This window comes from Dasypus novemcinctus, chromosome 19, assembly GCF_030445035.2.
Source record: "Dasypus novemcinctus isolate mDasNov1 chromosome 19, mDasNov1.1.hap2, whole genome shotgun sequence".
Classification (NCBI taxonomy): domain Eukaryota; kingdom Metazoa; phylum Chordata; class Mammalia; order Cingulata; family Dasypodidae; genus Dasypus; species Dasypus novemcinctus.
In genome coordinates this window covers 26,012,296-26,030,735 of record NC_080691.1, presented here as the reverse complement: position 1 = coordinate 26,030,735, position 18,440 = coordinate 26,012,296, and the positions used below count along the sequence as shown (strand labels likewise).

The following is an 18,440-nucleotide window of genomic DNA, read 5'->3' as shown; positions in this document are numbered from 1 at the left end:
TATTGCCAGTGGCTGTTTTTGCCCTACAAAGGCAGAGCTGAGTGGTGGTGACAGAAAAAGTATGGCCCCCAAAGCCTGAAATATTTACTATCTGGCCCCTATAGAAAATATTTGCCACATCCTTTGCCGTATGTTAGAGAAGAGCCAGACGGTTTTTCAAGGAAAATGTTGGCCATATTGAAAAGCACTTGGATTCACTCCCTGTATACAGTCGGACTGCCTTCGATGGCATATACCTTGGTTGGTGCTTTAAGATTCCACACCAGGAGGCCAGCACCACCCTGCATCCAATTAATTGTTAAAGCAATTTGATTTGCTTCAATTTTCTTTCTTAAATTTAACCAATAAAGAAGTGTCTAAAATATATCCCTCTCCATCCTTTTCTTGTTCAACTGTCCTGGTGCAATGACTGTTATTTTGGTAGAAATACTTCCCTACTTTTTCTTGATTTATACAAACATATAGAAACTCATTTATAGTGTTTGATTTATTTTTTTATCTTTTTTTTTAAAAAATAAAAATGGGATCATACTTACTTGCTTTTTTCTGTTAATGAGGTTTGTGGGCCTATCTCCAACAACTATATACAGATTTATCTCAACTTTTAATGGCTGTACTGTATTTCTTAATATAAATATATTATGATTTGCTCAACCATTTTCCTACTGATGTACATTCAGGTTGCTCCCAGGTTTTTGTTTTGTTTTGTTTTTCCCCCAAACTATTACAAACGATCCTGTAATAAACTTCATTATATATTTATGTCTCCATATACTGGCATTTTCATTTCTGGTGGATATATTCCCAGAAGTAGGAGTACTGGGCCACGGTTTAAATTTTCAAAAATGCCAACAGTTGATTTTCCACAATGTGATAATCATTTACAGTTCCACCAAGAGTGTTTGAAAGAGCTGGATTCCTTACACCCTTGCCAGCTATGGATGTTACACACATTTTCCATTTTTGCCAATCTGATGGGTAAAAAATAGTATCTCATTGTTCTCATTTGCATTTCCCTGACAAGTGAGGCTGAGCATCTTTTCATATGTTTATTGGCCATTTGCATTTCTGCTTCTGTGAATTCTGTGGCTTTGGCCCATGTTTCTGCTGGGTTATTGGTCTTTTTCTTGTTAACTTGTAGGATCATTTTATAAATTAAGGATATTAACTCTTTATTACCTTATTTTATTTATTTAGTGCATGTTTTATCCTGGGTCTCCTTTTGATTTGGAAAAAAATTAAGTATCTTCTCCCAATTTCTTGCTAACAATAAAAATAAAAGAACTTGCAGTTCAGTTTTTATCAGAATCTGAGCTGCAAGAAATAATATATGTGGAGCTTTGCTTAAAACAGTGGTTCTCTAACATTTTAAAAATTCTAACTAGTATAACCTTTGCTTTTGTTTTGTTTGTCTTTCTTTTTTGAAAGAGTTTTTACGTGGATTAAAGAGAAATTGCTGTGGTTGTATTGGGGGTGGGAGCCCAGATCTCTGCCTGTTAATGGCCTCTTTGCCCTTCTCTAGCAGCCCCTGAGACACTGACACACCGGGGTGTTCCTTGGAACAACATAGTTTGAGAATCATTGACCCAAAGGCTCAGGAGTCCATCCATTTATTTAATCACAGTATTCTATATTGTGTTCCATAGACTGTGTTTTTTTGTTTTTTGTTTGTTTGTTTGTTTTTTCCCATAGACTATTAAGAATATTAAGTCTGCCCTTAAAAGGAGTTTTGTGAAGACTCTGAGATTGTTCTTTGGCCGGCCAAAATTAGGCATACCTTCCCTTTTTGCACTAGATCTTTTGAGATGGAAATGTTAGGATGCCAAGAGATAAGAAGTGGACCAAGAGAAACAACACATGCCCTTTATTTCTTTTCATCTGCAATGCCAAAACAAGAGACAGTTATTGCCCTTGCTGCGCTCAGCCATCTGCCAAAGGTGGGACTCTTCAATTTTCTCAATAGGCTGAGCAAGTATTGCTCATTTAGTGATTGGATTTATGGATAACAGGGGTTTTGTCGGACATATACAGAGATGGCCAGCAAAGAAAAGGTCTGAGGACTCATTTTGATTTTCTCAGGGGCAGAAATTGTGGGCTTGAAGTAACATTCAATCACACCTTTCTTCTGCTTTATTTGGAATTTAAAAGGACAAGTTTCTCCCTAATCTAACCTTTTTTTTGGTGGGGGGAGTGGAGGGAGTCATACTTTTCAAAAAAGAGCAAGCAAGAAAGATTTTAAACAAAGGTACTTTAAGCAGGAAATTTGCAGTTATTACATTGTTTCCTTCCTTGGTCCTTTCTGGAAAGGACAAAGGAAATAGACCTTGGCATACCTTGCTTAAAAATAGAAGAGTCTGTTAATCCCATTTGTTCTTAAATGAAAGAAGAATTCACTATATGGTAGGATCAGCAGGCCCCAGGTCTCATTTGGAGATTATCCTTAGGTTCTTGCAAAACAGTGGTCAATGAAGTTTGGCAAATGATGTGTTTCTTTACTGCAGGACTTCTTAGGGCCTTTAAAATGCTCATGTTCATGGAGAAGTCCTAGAAGGAAGATGTGTGAGGTTTCCTACCTTTCCTTGATCCCAGATCCCTTTGAGAGCTGAGCGTCCCTCAGGACTGGTGTTTCATGATATACCCTTTAGAAAGAGCTGGACTAGATAGTCTGAATATATTTTCCTTAGATAAAGTCTTACCCTCAGAGAATTGCATCCCTTGACCCCTTTGTTTTGGCCACTTAAAGATTTGTTTGTTTGAATTCCTTTAATCTTTATTGAGGGATATTATAGAGAACTAGTTGTATAAACTTGCTACCGTTTTTATTGTAGAGATGCTGCAATAAAATTGCAACAAAAAGAAGAAAGATTCCAGCCTGTTAATGCAAAAAAAATGCGTTTTCCTAAGCAATCGGTTTGTTTATATCTAATACCATGAATTTTGCAACTGGTTCTTTTCCTCTCATTATCCTTTCTGCCAATATCCTCAAACCAGATTTTTAGTCCTTTGCCAATAATTATATAGATTTCCAATGTTATCCTTTGTTTCAACATATTTTCATACCTTTCTCTTCACTTAGTCCCAATTTCCTCATTAAAATTTTTTTGTGTGTGTGTGTTGCTGTGTGTATATAAGCTACCTTATATGAGCTACCTATAATCCTTTTTTGAAATATATTGGAGCATAATAAGAAAATACATATATGCCTATATACATATTCCAACTAGCATCTCTTGAACATATATATACAAGGCACCGTGCTAGACAAATAGAGAAGTACAAGGTATGATCCTTGTCCTTGAAGGATTTGCATTCTTGCTGGTAAAATGGGCATAAATAAATTACTTCAGTGTTCTGTGGTAATAATAACAGAAATCTGTTTAAAGTGCCTTGGACATGCCAGAGAGCCTGTGTAATGAGACCATCTGGAGATGGGGAGAGGTGCTCGAGGCTCCCCAGCTATTTTAGGCCTCCGGCTACTTTTATCTTTCCAGAATCAACTTCCAGACATATGAGTAAGCCAGCCTTCAGATGGCCCCAGCCTCCAGCCTTAGAGTCATCCCAGCTAACACTGAGTAGAGCGGAGAGAACCTCTGAGGCTTGCCCAAATTACAGACCTGTGGGCAAAATGAATGTTGTTGTTTTAAGCTAAAAAGAGAAAGCGTTATAGGAGCCCACTTGAAGGAACAAGTGGGAGAGAAGGCTATGAAAAAGAGTGGGGAAAGCTCAGGAAATTGGTAGACTGGGGCCAAGGGTTAGATTCCGGGGGTTCCCTCATGACTTGGAAACATACACAAAAGTGTATGTGTGTCTGTACAATTTTTGAGAAGAGGAACCATATCTCTAACCAGATTCCCAGAGGAGTTCCTGACCCACAAAAGGTTAAGATCTATCACATTAAAAAAGGATCATTTTAATTGACAATTGCCAGGATGACAAAGAGAAAAATGGGTAAAGGCAAAGAAGGATTCAAATCTGGTGACTATGTAGGTAGAGGTGGCTAGAGATTCATATCCACTCGATTATTATTTTGCTCAGCACATAATTTATTGAATGCTTATTCTGGATTGGTCCTTGTGTGTGGCATCAGGAATCCAACCGTGAACATGATAGTTTGTCCCTTTAAGGACTTCACAAGCTAGAGAGGGAGGTGACTGATGACTTCCCCAGAAGCCTTTCCTCATCCCTAAATCTCTTTGCCTCTCGCCTGAGGGATGAGCTTTAGAGTCATTATGGTTCTCTTAGTGTTTTAGGCTTGGGCATCATTTTCCTCTCTCCTTACAGCCCTTTTTATGCTTTATAAAGCCGTCAACAGGACACAAGTCACTAAAACCTTACCAGGAATTAATTTTATGTTGTTATTTTGTTTTTTTCCCAATCAGCATTGAAGTACTAGGCCTTATTGGGGAAGAAACCCCCCCACAAGGAATGAAAAGACTTCTACTAGGGAAACGGACTTGGCCCAGTGGTTAGGGCATCCGTCTACCACATGGGAGGTCCGCAGTTCAAACCCTGGGCCTCCTTGACCCGCGTGGAGCTGGCCCATGCGCAGTGCTGATGCGCGCAAGGAGTGCCGCGCCACGCAGGGGTGTCCCCATGTAGAGGAGCCCCACGCGCAAGGAGTGTGCCCGTAAAGAGAGCTGCCCAGCACGAAAGAAAGAGCAGCCTGCCCAGAAATGGCGCCGCCCACACTTCCCATGCTGCTGACGACAACAGAAGCGGACAAAGAAACAAGACGCAGCAAATAGACTCAGAGAACTGACAACCGGGGGAGGGGGGTATTGAATAAATAAATAAATCTTTAAAAAAAAAAAAAGACTTCTACTAAGCTGAATCAGAAAGTGGATATAGCTGAAAAACAAAGCTGGAGAAGGAAGTTAATCATGTGATGTGTTGTGCTTTAAATTGACTATAATTTGGATTTGACTTTCAATTAGGTGCAAACACAATCACTCAACACCCTAAGTCTCTAAAAACTGGGGCACCTTTGAAGTCACTAATTAGCCAAAGAGCTAGGTAGATTTCAATCCTCTTTTCTCTCCTCTTCTCCCCTTCCCTTCCCAGCCCTTCCTTCCTCTTTTCTTCCCCCCTCTCCCTCTCTTTCTTACAGAATGGCCCTCAGATCACATCAGGAGAGCTTTATCTTGCAAACTTGAACTTCATTCTTGGCTTCATTGTTGACTTACAGTTCCATGTACTATACTTCAGATTTTCCATCTCTGAAATGGGTATAAAACATACAAGAAAACAATCTTTATGAACCTCGGGTGACTAGCTTTTTCAGAGATTTAAAACACACTTATACACACATATATTATCTGATTAGCCTCTAGGCAGAGTGAGGGCAGTGAAAATTTCTTAGAACAGTCTCAGCAGAGAACAACCCGTTTCCTTACCTACTGATGCATTTGTGTCTACATTTGGTTGAATTAAACTGCTTGATAAACTAGCCCACTATCACCTCATACTCACTCTTGAAATACAAAACGCAGCATTCTGTGTCAGGCAAGGAGCTTCTGACTGCTGGTAGTTATGAGTAGAGTAAGGAGCATGGACATGTTTTGTTTCTTATTCTGTTCTTGGGACACAGGTTCAAACGTGCCTTTCACCCCCAAGCAAGTTTAATTCTCTGGAAGCTTTCCTTGAACATTGGCAGATGCAGAGACTGTTCCAACTGGGCCCTGAACCAGTGTTTCTGGTGTAATGAAAAGTTCATATCAATTATATGTTGTCCATAAAGTAGAACTGTGGAGAAAGACAAGACTGGGGGAAGGCAGGGATTATCAGGGGAAGAAGGAACCTCTGTGGTCTAGTGGCTAAATAACAAAAAGAAACCCAAAGTCTCAAAGTTCAAAAGCCAACCCTACTTAGAGATGTTTTTCTCTAGTAAAGGTTGTGTAATGCCTCTCTGTTGTGTTTGCCTGCCCAGCAGTCATTCTCCTTTCTTCTCTAAGTGCAACCCAGTTTTCTTTTCAGGATCTATTCCTCTCCCATGGATATTATCTTGATAACAAACAAAGCACCTTGCCCTCCACTGGTCAAGGGGTAAGCCCATGATTGTAGCTAGGCCAGACTTATTCTCACAGCAATTTGAGTCTTGAAGGACTCTATAGGGTTGGAGCTAATTCATCTAGGCATCTGTGCCCTGAAGTGACTGTCTCTTGGTTCCCTGTAGTTCCCCAGGGCTTCTCTGGTTTATGTCCCTTCTGAGTGCTGGTCTTTGGCCATTACTTCTATTCTGTGAATCCCCTTAGGCCCTCTTAATACATTTTTTTTTTTAGGTTAGTCGGAGTCGACTTCTGCCTCTGGCCATGATGAAGCAACTGGTCCCAGACTTGTTTCCAGCTGTACACAACTGGAAAACTGGACAAAATATATTAAATAATAGTTTTCAGACATTGGGCAATAGGCAGTGCAGAACTGTGAGCCCTGAAGCAAGGGAGGCAAATGAAATGCGCCCTGTGATCAAGCTGGCTTTCTTCCTGGAGGTATTAAGTTGGTGCAAAAGTAATCGCGGTTTTGCACTGTTGAAATTTGCCATTTTATATTGGAATACATTCTTAAATAAATGTGGTTATGTTATACATCATTTTAATGTGCATTTCTTGCTTTATGTTTTTTTGCTAATGACTTATTAGTTGCTATCTATTTTATATTTATTTTAGACTATGGAAATCATATTAGACAGAAAGCGAATTTGAGCAATTTTCTTATTTACATTCAAAATCGGTCATAAAGCAGTGGAGATAACTCACAACATCAACAACGCATTTGGCCCAGGAATTGCTAATGAGCCTACAGCGCAGTGGTGGTTCAAGAAGTTTTGCAAAGGAGACAAGAGCCTTAACGATGAGGAGCATAGTGGCCGACCATCAGAAGTTGACAACAACCAATTAAGAGCAATCATCAAAGCTAATCCTCTTACAATTATATGAGTAGTTGCTGAAGAACGCAACATTGACCATACTATGGTTGTTCAGCATTTGAAGCAAATTGGAAAGGTGAAAAGGCTCAATAAGTGGGTGCCTCGTGAGCTGACCAAAAATTAAATCGTCATTTTGAAGTGTTGTCTTCTCTTATTCTACGCAACAAAAATGAACCATTTCTTGATCAGATTGTGATGTGTGATGAAAACTGGATTTTATATGACAGTCAGCAACAACCAGTTCAGTGGTTGGACTGAGAAGAAGCTCCAAAGCACTTCCCAAAGTCAAACTTGTACCCAGAAAAAGTCATGGTCACTGTTTGTGGTCTGCTGCCTGTCTGATCCACTATAGCTTTCTGAATTCTGGTGAAACCATTACATCTGAGAAGTATGCTCAGCAAATTGATGGGATGCACTGAAAACTGCAACACCTGAATCCAGCATTGGTCAACAGAAAGGGCCCAATTCTTCTCCATGACAATGCCTGACTGCATGTTGCACAACCAATGCTTCAAAAGTTGAACAAATTGGGCTACAAAATTTTGCCTCATGCGCCATATTCACCTGGCCTCTTGCCAACTGACTATCACTTCTTCAAGCATCTTAAAAACTTTTTGCAGGGAAGACACTCCCACAATCAGCAGGATGCACAAAATGCTTTCCAAGAATTTGTTGAATCCTGAAGCACGAATTTTTACATTACAGGAATAAATAAACATTTCTTATTGGCAAAAGTGTATTGATTGTAATGGTTTCTGTTTTGATTAATAAAGATGTGTTTGAGCCTAGTTATAATGATTTAAAATTCATCGTCCAAACCTGTAATTCCTTTTGCACCCCCTTAATACTTTTTAGATTGCAGCACAGGGGGTGAATCATAAGCAGAGCACAGCAGACTCTCTGAGTAGAGGGGACATAGATTACAATATGTGGAGTTTGAAGAGACTGGAATTTGTGCGACAGAATCCCAGAGATAAAGGAGGTACATAGAAAAAGTACCAGAAATCTTTACTCACTGGCTGAATACTAAGGTACTCAGGCATTGAGTGAAATGATACAAGACCAGAAAAGAACAACTATTAGAGAAATATAAACTGAGTAATTCCCAGATTTCAAACAGGATTTAGAGACATTCAAGTTTCAGCAAGCCAGAATGGGAAGAACTTGGTGAACACCCAAGGTGTTCATTAGTAACCACAGTAAGTCACACCTTAGTAGTAGGGCTAAACCAGCTCCAGAGTAAAGACTATAAATATATCCCAAAAAAGCTTAAAAACAAGTCTCAAAAATCAAGCTAATCAGCAAATTACTTAATTACCTGCCAAAATAAACTTCAAAAGGAAAACAACAAAATCCAGTCATTTAACTACATAACATCACAATGTCGATCATCTAATAAAAAGTTACTAGACAGGGAAGCAGGTGTGGCTCAAGTGATAAGGCTTCCACCTACCATATGGGAGGATCCAGATTCGATATCTGGGACCTCCAGGTGAAAAGGAAGAGGAGAAAGCATGCCTGTGCAGTGAGCCAAGTGCCCACGTGAGTGCCCGCATGGTGAGCCAGAGCCCACGTGGTTAGCCAGTGCCTGCACAAGTGATTCATGCAGCAAGATGATGACATAACAAAAGAGAGACGAAGGGGAGAGTCACAGTGAAGCACAGCAGAGACCAGGAAATAAGGTGGCACAATTGACAGGGAACCTCTCTCCACATCAGAGGTCCCTGGGATCAAATCTCTCTGAATTCTAGAGGAGAAAGATGAGGAGAGGACAAAAAAGAGAAATAGATACAGAAGATCATGCAGTGAATGGACACAGACAGTAAAACACAGCAGGGTGAGGGTGGGGAGGGAAAAAAGGTACTAGACATCCAGGTCATGAATATAGCTCAAGTGGATGAGTGCCTGCTTCCCATGTATGATGTTCCAGGTTCAATCCCCAGTACCTCCCCAAAACAAAACAAACATATGGAAAAAACCCAACTCTTACTGGGGAGTGGATATAGCTCACTGGTTGAGCACCTCCTTCCCATATATGAGGTCCTGGGTTCAATCCCCAATACCACCTTGAAAAAAAAAGTTACTAGACATCTGAAGAAGTGAGAAAATATGACCCATTACCAAGAGAAATACCAATCAATATAAACAGATCCATAAATGTCCAAGATGATATAATTAACAGACAAGGACGTTGGAACAATGATTACAAATATGTTCAAAGATTTAAAGGAAAGTTTTAACATAATGAGAAGTGGAAGATACAAAACAGGAACCAACTGGAATATCTGGAGATGAAAAATACAATATCTAAAATGAAAAATTCACTGGATGGGTTTAATAGCAGATTAAAGACTAAAAAAAGTCAATAAACAAGATGACATAATAATAGAAACTATTCAAACCGAAGCACTAGGAGAAAAAGGGCTAATGAAATAATCAGACCATCAGAGAACTATGTAACCAATTAGGTGGTTTTTCCTACAGGTAATTGAAATCCTAATAGGAAACAAGGGAAGGAGGGCAGGAAAAAAATACCTGAAGTAATAAAGACTGAAAATGTTACAAATTTGATGAACTCTATAAAAGTATAGAGAATCCCAATGACTCCCAAGCAGAATATACACAAATGACATCAAGCCACATCATAATCAAATTGCTAAAAATCAACAATAAAGAGAAAATATTAAAAGCAGCCAAAGTATAAAGATATAGTACATACAATAACAAAGATAATTATGACTGATTTCTCCTTAGAACAATGCAAGGCAGGAGACAAAAAAATAATACCTTTAGTGTGTTGAATAAAAAAATAAAAAACCTGTAAACCTAGAGTAATATATCCAATGAAAATATCATTAAAAATGAAGGTAAAATAAAAGTGTTTTCCAGACAAACAAAAGGTGGTGGAATTCATTACCAGAGGACCTGTACTTATAAGAAATGTTAGAAGTTGTTTTTAAGGCTGAAGAAAAATACCAGGTGGAAACTCAGATCTGCACAAAGGAATAAGGAATAGTAAATATATGAGTAACTATAAAATACTTTGGTATTCTTATTTTTACATTTCTTCAAGTTATCTAGAGTCAGAGTTTCCTAGTATTTAAGAATCGAATCAAGGTAGAGAAACTGGGGCTTTGTGGTATTTAAAAAACCATCTATTCTCTGAAGCAAGTATGAGAAAATGCTAACAATTTTTATATATAGACAACAAATACATGGTTATTGTCATTGTAACCTGTGTCTGTGTGTTTACAGGGTGAAGTTTATAAATATTTCAACTCCTACAAGATAGCTACTAGAACTAAAACACAAATTCAGCAAAGTTGCAGGCTACAAGATTAACATCAGAAAATCGGGGGGAAACGGACTTTGGCCCAGTGGTTAGGGCGTCCGTCTACCATATGGGAGGTCCGCGGTTCAAACCCCGGGCCTCCTTGACCTGTGTGGAGCTGGCCATGTGCAGTGCTGATGCGCGCAAGGAGTGCCGTGCCACGCAAGGGTGTCCCCCCCGCGTGGGGGAGCCCCACGCGCAAGGAGTGCGCCCGTGAGGAAAGCCGCCCAGCGTGAAAAGAAAGTGCAGCCTGCCCAGGAATGGCGCTGCCCACACTTCCCGTGCCGCTGACGACAACAGAAGCGGACAAAGAAACAAGACGCAGCAAATAGACACCAAGAACAGACAACCAGGGGAGGGGGGGGAATTAAATAAATAAATTTTTTAAAAAAAAGAAAGAAAAAGAAAATCAGTTGTGTTTCTATACACCAGCAAACAATATTCTGAAACAGAAATTTTTTTAAAAATTTTTCATTCACAATAGCTCCTAAAAGAATAAATTTAACCAAGAAAATAAAAGACTTGTACACTGGAAACTACAGAACACTGCCAAAAGAAATTAAAGAAAACCTAAATAAATGGCGAGACATCTCTTGTGTATTAAGATTCAGTACTATACAAAGTGATTTACAGATGCAACACAATACCTATCAAAATCCTGGCAGCTTTTTTTTTCTTTTCCAGAAACAAAAAAGCTAGTTTTCAAATATATATGGAATGCAAGGGGCCCCAAAGAGGCAAGTCAATATTGCAAAGGAAGAACACACTTGGGGGTCTCATATTTCCTGATTTCAAACTTACTACAAAGCCATAGTAATCAAAACAGTGTGGTACTTGCATAAAGATAGACATATAGACCAATGGAATAGAATTGAGAATTCAGAAATAAACCTGTACATGTATGGCCAACTAATTTTTTTATCACCCCCCCTTGCAGCTTTTTGCATGCTGTCAGCTCTCTGTGTCCATTTGCTGTGTGTTCTTCTGTGTCTGTATTTATTTTTATTTACAGCCTCACCTTGCAGCTTGCTTGCTCTCTGCTCTCTGTGTCCATTCTCTGTGTGCTCTTCTGCATTTTTTTTTTTGCTTGTCTCTCTTTTTGTTGTGTCACCTTGCTGAGTCAGCTCTCTGCAGTGCTCGTGGGCCAGGCGGCACTCAGCAGCGCTTGTGGGCCAGTGGCTCTCTGCAACATGAGGGTGAGCCTGCCGTCACAAGGAGGCCCCGGGATGCAAACCCAGGGCCTCCCATATGGTAGAGGGAGACCAACTGATTGAGCCACAGCTGCTTCCCCCAACTAATTTTTTTTATCCCCACCCTCCCTTGTGGCTTTTTGCTTGCTGTCTGCTCTCTGTCCATTTGCTGTGTGTTCTTCTGTGTATGTCTGTATTAATTTATTTATTCCTGCCTCCCTTGTGGCTTGCTTGTTGTCTGCTCTCTGTGTCATTCTTAAGTTTGTTTTTTTTTTGCTTGTCTCCCTTTTTGTTGTGACACCTTGCTGAGTCGGCTCTCCGCGGCGCTGGTGGGCTGGCGCTAGTGGGCTGAGCGAAACTCTGTGGCGCTTGCGGGCTGGGTGGCACTCCGTGGCGCTGGTGGGCGAGCCTGCCTTCACAAGGAGGCCCCGGAATATGAACCCAGGGCCTCCTATATGGTAGATGGGAGCCCAACTGATTGAGCCACAGCCGCTTCCCCCCAACTAATTTTTAATAAGGTGACAACTACATTCATCAGGGTAAGAAGAGTCTCTAACAGATTGCACTGGGAAAACTGGATATTCATTTGTAGAAGAATGAAGTTGGACCCTGTGAAGTATGTATTCCAGTTCAGATATGTTCTTGGTCTTTGTCTGCATTCTGGTGGTTTAGGACCTATTATAAATAAGGTCTCTTGAAGCTGTTACTTCAGTTAAGGTATGGCCCAACTGAATCAGGTTGGGCTTTAATCTGGACTACTGGAGTCCTTTAGAAGCAGAATGAAAGTCAAGTGGAGAGGGAAGCTCTGGGGAGCAGCCAGAAGCTGGAAGTCAATGGAACCTGGAAGAGAAAGGAGAAGATGCCACCACGTGTATTGCCATGTGATGGAAAAGCCAAGGAACCCTGAAGCTTTCCAGCCAGGCTAACCTCTGAAAGTGTGAGCTAATAAATTGCTGTTATTGGCAGCGGACTTGGCCCAGGTGTCTGTCTACCACGTGGGAGGTCCACAGTTCAAACCCCGGGCCTCCTTTTTTTTTTTTTGAGGTTTCGATATTTTAGATGACGCAACAAAAAGAAACACAGATTCCTGTGCTGCTGACAACAGAAGTGGACAAAGAAGACGCAGCAAATAGACACAGAGAACAGACAACCGTGGTGGAGGGAGAAGGGAAGAGAAATAAACAAATAAGTAAATCTTCAAAAAAATTGCTGTTATTCGACCAATTCTTTGGTATTTGTTTTCTTTTTTTCTTTTTAATTTTTTTTTAAGATTTATTTATTTCTCTCCCCTTCCCCCCATTTTCTGCCCTCTGTGTCCATTCACTGTGTGTTCTTCTGTGTTCACTCACATTATCTAGTGGCACTGGGAAACTGCGTCTCTTTTATGTTGCATCATCTTGCTGCTACAACTCTCCATGTGTACAGCGCCACTCCTGGGCGGGCTGCACTTTTCTCACATGTGGCGGCTCTCCTTACAGGGGACACTCCTTGTGTGGGGGGCACCCCTACATGGCATGGCACTCCTTGCGTGCATCAGCACTGCGCATGGACCAGCTTACCACACAGGTTAGGAGGCGCTGGGGATTGAACCCTGGACCCTCCATATGGTAGATGGATGCTCTATCAGTTGAGCCACATCCACTTACTTGGTATTTGTTTTAGCAACTAGGGAACTAAAACAGATTCCTACCTCACCCATATAGAGAAATTAACTGTAAATGGATTAAAACCTAAACATAAGACTAAAACTATAAAACTCTTTGAAGAAAACATAGAGGAGAACCTTCATAACCTTGGATTTGGTAGTAATTTCTTAGATCTGACACCAAAAGCAGGAGCAACAAAAGAAAAAATAAATGGTCTTCATCAAAATTTAAAACTTTTGTACATCAAAAGACACTTCCGAGGAAGTGAAAAGATGACCTACAGAATGGGAAAAATAATTGCTTAACCATATAGCAGATAAAGGTTTAATATCCAGAATATATAAAGAACTGCTACAACTCAACAACAAAAAGACAAATCATTTTTAAAAATGGGCAAAGGTCTTGAATAGACATTTCTACAAAGAAGATATACAAATGACCAGTAAGCAAATGAAAAGATGCTCAATGTCATTGGTCATTAGAGAATTGCAAATCAAAAGCACAGTGAGATATCCCTTCACACCCACTAGGAATACTATTATTTTTTAAAAAAACAAAATAGTGTTGGTGAGGATGTGGTGAAATGGGAACCCTTATACATTGCTGGTGTCATTGTAAAATGTTGCAGTCACTGTGAAAATTAGTTTGTCAGCTCCCAAGAAAGTTGAAAATTGAATTACCATATAATCTGGCAATCACATTCTTTCCAGAAGAATTGAAAGCAATATTTATAGCAGCATTATTCACAACAGCTAAGAGATGGAAACAACCCAAGTGTCCATTAACAGATGACTGGATAAACAAAATGTGGTATAGACACACAATGGAATATTATTCAGCCTTAAAAAGAAATGAAGTTCTGAGGTACACTACAACGTGGATGAAACTTGAAGCCTCATGTTGAGGGAAATAAGCCAGACACATAAAGACACATTTTTTATGCTTTTTGAAATTCTTAGAAGAAGCAAATTTCATAGAGACAGATAGTAGATTAAGGTTACCAGGGACCTGTGGGGGCGGAAAGGGAAGAGTGTGTTTTTGCTGAATGGGTGCAGAGTTTCTGTTTGAGGTGACAAAAAAATTGGGATAATGGATTATGATGGTAGTTCAGGATGTTAATTGAATGTAAGTAACACCACTGAATTGCATACTTGAAAGTGATTAAAACTGGAAATTTTGAGTTGTATATATGTTACAATTAAAAGATAAATTTAAAAAAATACTCCACCTCCTTTATTTTACAGATGAGCCACTCAAGGCCTTAAGAATGATGTGACTCTTCCAGGACACGACCCAAAAGCTGCGGTGCAGTAAGCACATCGCCATTCTGCTTTCCTCAGGCCTAGTGGACTAGGTCACAGCCCTGCCACTTATTAGCAGTATAATTTTGAACAAGTGATTAAATTTCTCTGAGCCTCAGTTCCTTCTTATGAAATGTGGATAACAAAATGCTACCTCCCTTAATTGCTGAGATTATAAGGTGAGATATTGTATAGGTCAGGATGCCTTTGTTTACAACTGACCAGTTCAAATGATCTTAAATATATAGAATATTTATTGTCTCATGGAACTGGGAAGCATGGAGGTACTGAGGCTTCAGGCACTGCCGGATCCAGGGGCTCAAACAGTGTCATCAGGAATCTCCTTCCCTCACCTCTACTTTCCTTGTTTGGGCATCATTTTCATCAGGCTGTCCCCAGGGGGTGACAAGGATGGCTGCCAGCAGTAGCAGGCTCATACCGTACTCACATAGCAGAGCCAAGAGAAAGTAAATTTCTCTTTCCAATAGTTTCAACAACTTTTCATTTTGATTCCCTACATTTGAATCACATGCCCATCCCTGAACTAATCCCTGGCTCTGATTGGCCAGATCTGGATCATATATCCTCCCGTAGAAAAAGGAGTGGTGGAAGAGAGATGATTTTCCAAAGGTAAACTGGGATGCTGTCACTGAAAGAAGGCGTCGTAGATGCTGAACAAGCAAAAACAATAGACATTTACTACACTTGTGGACAGCACTGAACCATAAGTTTTACCAACTACAGCCTCACCCAAGTGCTTTGCATGTACCAACTCACTTAATTCTTACAACAGCTAAATTAGGGAGATTTTATTATTCCCACTGTAGAGATAGTAAGGATACCGAGGTCCAGAGAAATTAAATACCTTAACCCAGGCCACACAGCTGTTAAGTGGTGGAGCCAGGATTCAAATCCAGAGTGTTTTCTAATGCCCCATGCTTGGCTATCACAGTGAACTGTGGCTACATCCTGAGGTCACACACTGCTCTATGGCTGGGTCTCATCGAGGAGGGGTCCTAGCTCCTCCCAGTCCCTGGATCTTCTCATGACACCATCCTGCTTCCAAGGTGAAGGGGCCTGGCCACGACAGGACCCGGCAGGTGGAAGGCCTGAGTGCTGTATTGGTTTCCCGTGGCTTCCATCACCTGTCCTTGGGGCTCCTTGGCTTGTGCAGCAAACCTCCTAATCTGCCTCCATCTTCTCTCTTCTGTTTCATCTCCCTCTGCCTCTCACTCTTACGAGGACACCTGACATTGGATTTGCACCCAGAATGTTTTCATCTTGAGATCCTTACCTGAATGCCATCTGCAGAGACCCTTTCTCCAAATACAATCATGTGCACGGGTCCCAGGGATTAGGATGCGGACAGAGTGGGGGGGCACAACTCGACCCACTCCGGTGGAAAAGCAGCCAAGCTCTGCTCCATCTCAGAGCAATTGGAAGGCCGGTGAGTGAGTAGCGAGAGAGGTGGAGAGAGCCACGGGCCGGGACGAGGGACTGAGGTTTTGCAGTGCCTCTCTTATTGTTCAGTCTTTTTCTCTTTTGTTTGAGGTTCTCTGCCCTATTTTTTGGAAGGTGTGCAACGCTTGGCTCTGGGCTTATTTTCGCCTAACAGCTGTGTTTCCGGTGAGCAGCTGGGGGATTCTTCTGACTCAGCAAAACTGTAGCACTAACCGTCAAGAAGCCATTCAAGCAAGGCTGAAAGTAAAGAAGCTGTTTCTTCCCCAGCCCCCTGCTCCTTTCACTTCCCCACCCATGGGTACCTTTTGAAAGTCGCACAGAACTTATTTTAAAAACCACGTTTGACCACTATGCTCAAGGGCTGCCTGAATGCAGCCTTCAGGGGACTCTACGAAAAAAATATGGATTCCGGAAAGGAGTCCGCGGAACCAGCCTGGCTGTGCGTTTGGAAGGCACCTCCGAGATGCCGCCACCCCCTTCTCACAAGCATTGTGTCTTACAAGTTTCCCACAGGTCTGAGCAGTGAAAGCAGAGGCGGTAGGGACTTCTGTGGTTTTCTAGGGTGTGGCCGCAAGTTGCCTTCACCAGGCCTTGGTATGTACTTTTTGCAGCTTGTATGTTTTTGAAAGGTAATGACTTCACCCCGCGTCTCTGGAAGGCAACTCTGAATCTCTACCCACTGGCCCAGGATTCCAGCCCTGAAGGGCAGAGAGGCTGGACGTCCTGCCCGAAACAGGAAGGGAACAAAATGGAAAGGCATCCGCATCCTGAAGAGCCAGCCCCAGCCCCTGTGCATGCCGGTGCCTGCAAAAGACTCCTGGCAGAGCGAGACAGCTGCCTCTCAGCCTCATTGCCGCTGTTCCGAGAAAGAAACGAACAAATAAATTTAGCCCCATCCTACGCATCCTCCACAGCTGCTTATTGACCAAACAGAAAGAGACCTCTATTTCAACCCAGCTTCTCAGCTCTTTGCCTGATGTGGTCTGCTAATGCCTTTTACAGGGTACTGGGGTAGGAGGTAACCGACTCTCGCCTTATTTAGCTCTCAGCTAGAGGCTGCAGAGGAGGAGCTGAAGTTCAGAGAGTCTGGTTCTTTTGCCATCCTGAAACAAAATGGCAGCTGCTAACCATTTCCAAATGGGCCTCGACTCCTGGAATCTCTAATGCATTTCTCTGGAAGCCAGAACATGGGGGAAGCTATAGAGATGTGTGATTGCTCTGAGGCCAGCCTTTAGTTCCCAAAGCCATTAGTTTAATAGCACCATTTGTGGAAATAAAGAACTCGCTGACTGGGTTTGCAAGTTAAAAGAGTGGAACGAAGCGCTGAGGAGGCTTAATGGGGCTCGCCAGCACAGAGGGGTTTCTGCGGAACCCGGGACACGTTACGGGCTTACAGGCAGTCAGACCAGGTTCAAGTCCGTGCTCCGCCACCTGACAGCAGGGTGCCTCTGGGCAAGGAAGAGGGGTTTCCTCATCTCTAAGTGAGCGTCCCTCACCACATGGCCCCTCCCTGAGCCTCGTTCACCTGGAACACATCCGTGTCCACACGGGGTTGTGATGAGGACTAGGTGGCATCGTGCACTGGCCTGTTTGGTCTGACCAGGCTTGTCCCCTCGCCTTCTGGCCACGGCATCTCACTCTTTCTCCTCCCAGTCTTCCCCAGAAGGTTTGGGGCACTGACCTTGCCCTCCGACTCTGGAAGTGGGCAGGTCCCCAGGCCTGACCACAGCGAGTCTCACCTGCCCCTGGCCAGAGTGATCAGTTCCTGGCTGGGCACGTGACCCCAGCTGGGGCCATCAGAGTCAATTCCGGGAATGGGGCTGGAACTGTTGGAAGGGGGGAAGTCTTTCTGCTGGGTTTCTGAGTAGTCAAGTTTTAAACTTGGTGCTGGTGGTGGCTCTATGTAGTGGAAGGGAGAGTCTGCCTGAGAATAAAACCAGGAAAAGAGAAAATGGAGAGACTGTCCTAATGATAGTGTGAGCCCCTTGACCCAGCCATGCCTGAAGTCAGCTGCCCTTCAAATTTGCCTGTTTTGTGAACTAATACATTCCCTTTTCGATTTAAGGTAGTCTGGGTTACGTTTCTGTCTCTTGCAATCAGAAGAATGTCAAGTAATACACAGTTCAATAAATATATTTTAAAATTGAATTTACCTGTGACCTGATTCAGAACAAAGACGCAGGCACATGACTGCTTAGTCTCACTTCTAGTAGGCAGAGTCTGTGGAGAGTCCAGCACACTGATTTTCGTTAGGCCCCTCTTGCAGATAGGCAAAATAGTTGGGATTGGGAGGGAAAGGGGGTTTAGAGTAAAACAGATTGGGCTCCAGTTACTCCTTCATCACTTATTAGCTCTGAGACCTTGGGCAGGTAACTTACTCCCTGCAAACCTCCATTTCCTTACCTGTTCATGGGTGGAATTGGATATTAACACAGCATTTGAGTTGTAGCATATTTGGCTACTAGCTTCTGTAGTCAGTGTGAAGGCAAGAGCATTCACGAAAACCCCTTAAAACCCCTGAAAAAATGGGCACTGTCACAAGTCTCAGCAAGGCATCCTTGCCACGGATACTTCTCCCTGCATTGCCAC

The 18,440-nt window shown here is 42.0% G+C and overlaps 1 protein-coding gene across 8 annotated transcripts in view; it reads left to right on the top strand.

The window, feature by feature from the left end:
• Window positions 1–17,999, top strand: part of SPRING1 (SREBF pathway regulator in golgi 1) — a 181,013-nt gene extending 163,014 nt beyond the window's left edge. For 6 of the 8 annotated variants that reach the window (XR_009181824.2, XR_009181826.2, XR_011646498.1 and 3 more), the window contains one exon: window positions 14,334–17,999. The gene's annotated coding sequence lies outside the window, so the exon portion shown is untranslated. The remainder of the gene's footprint in view (window positions 1–14,333) is intronic. The other 2 variants (XR_011646503.1, XR_011646501.1) reach the window with 1 other exon arrangement.
• The last annotated feature ends 441 nt before the right edge of the window (window positions 18,000–18,440 follow it).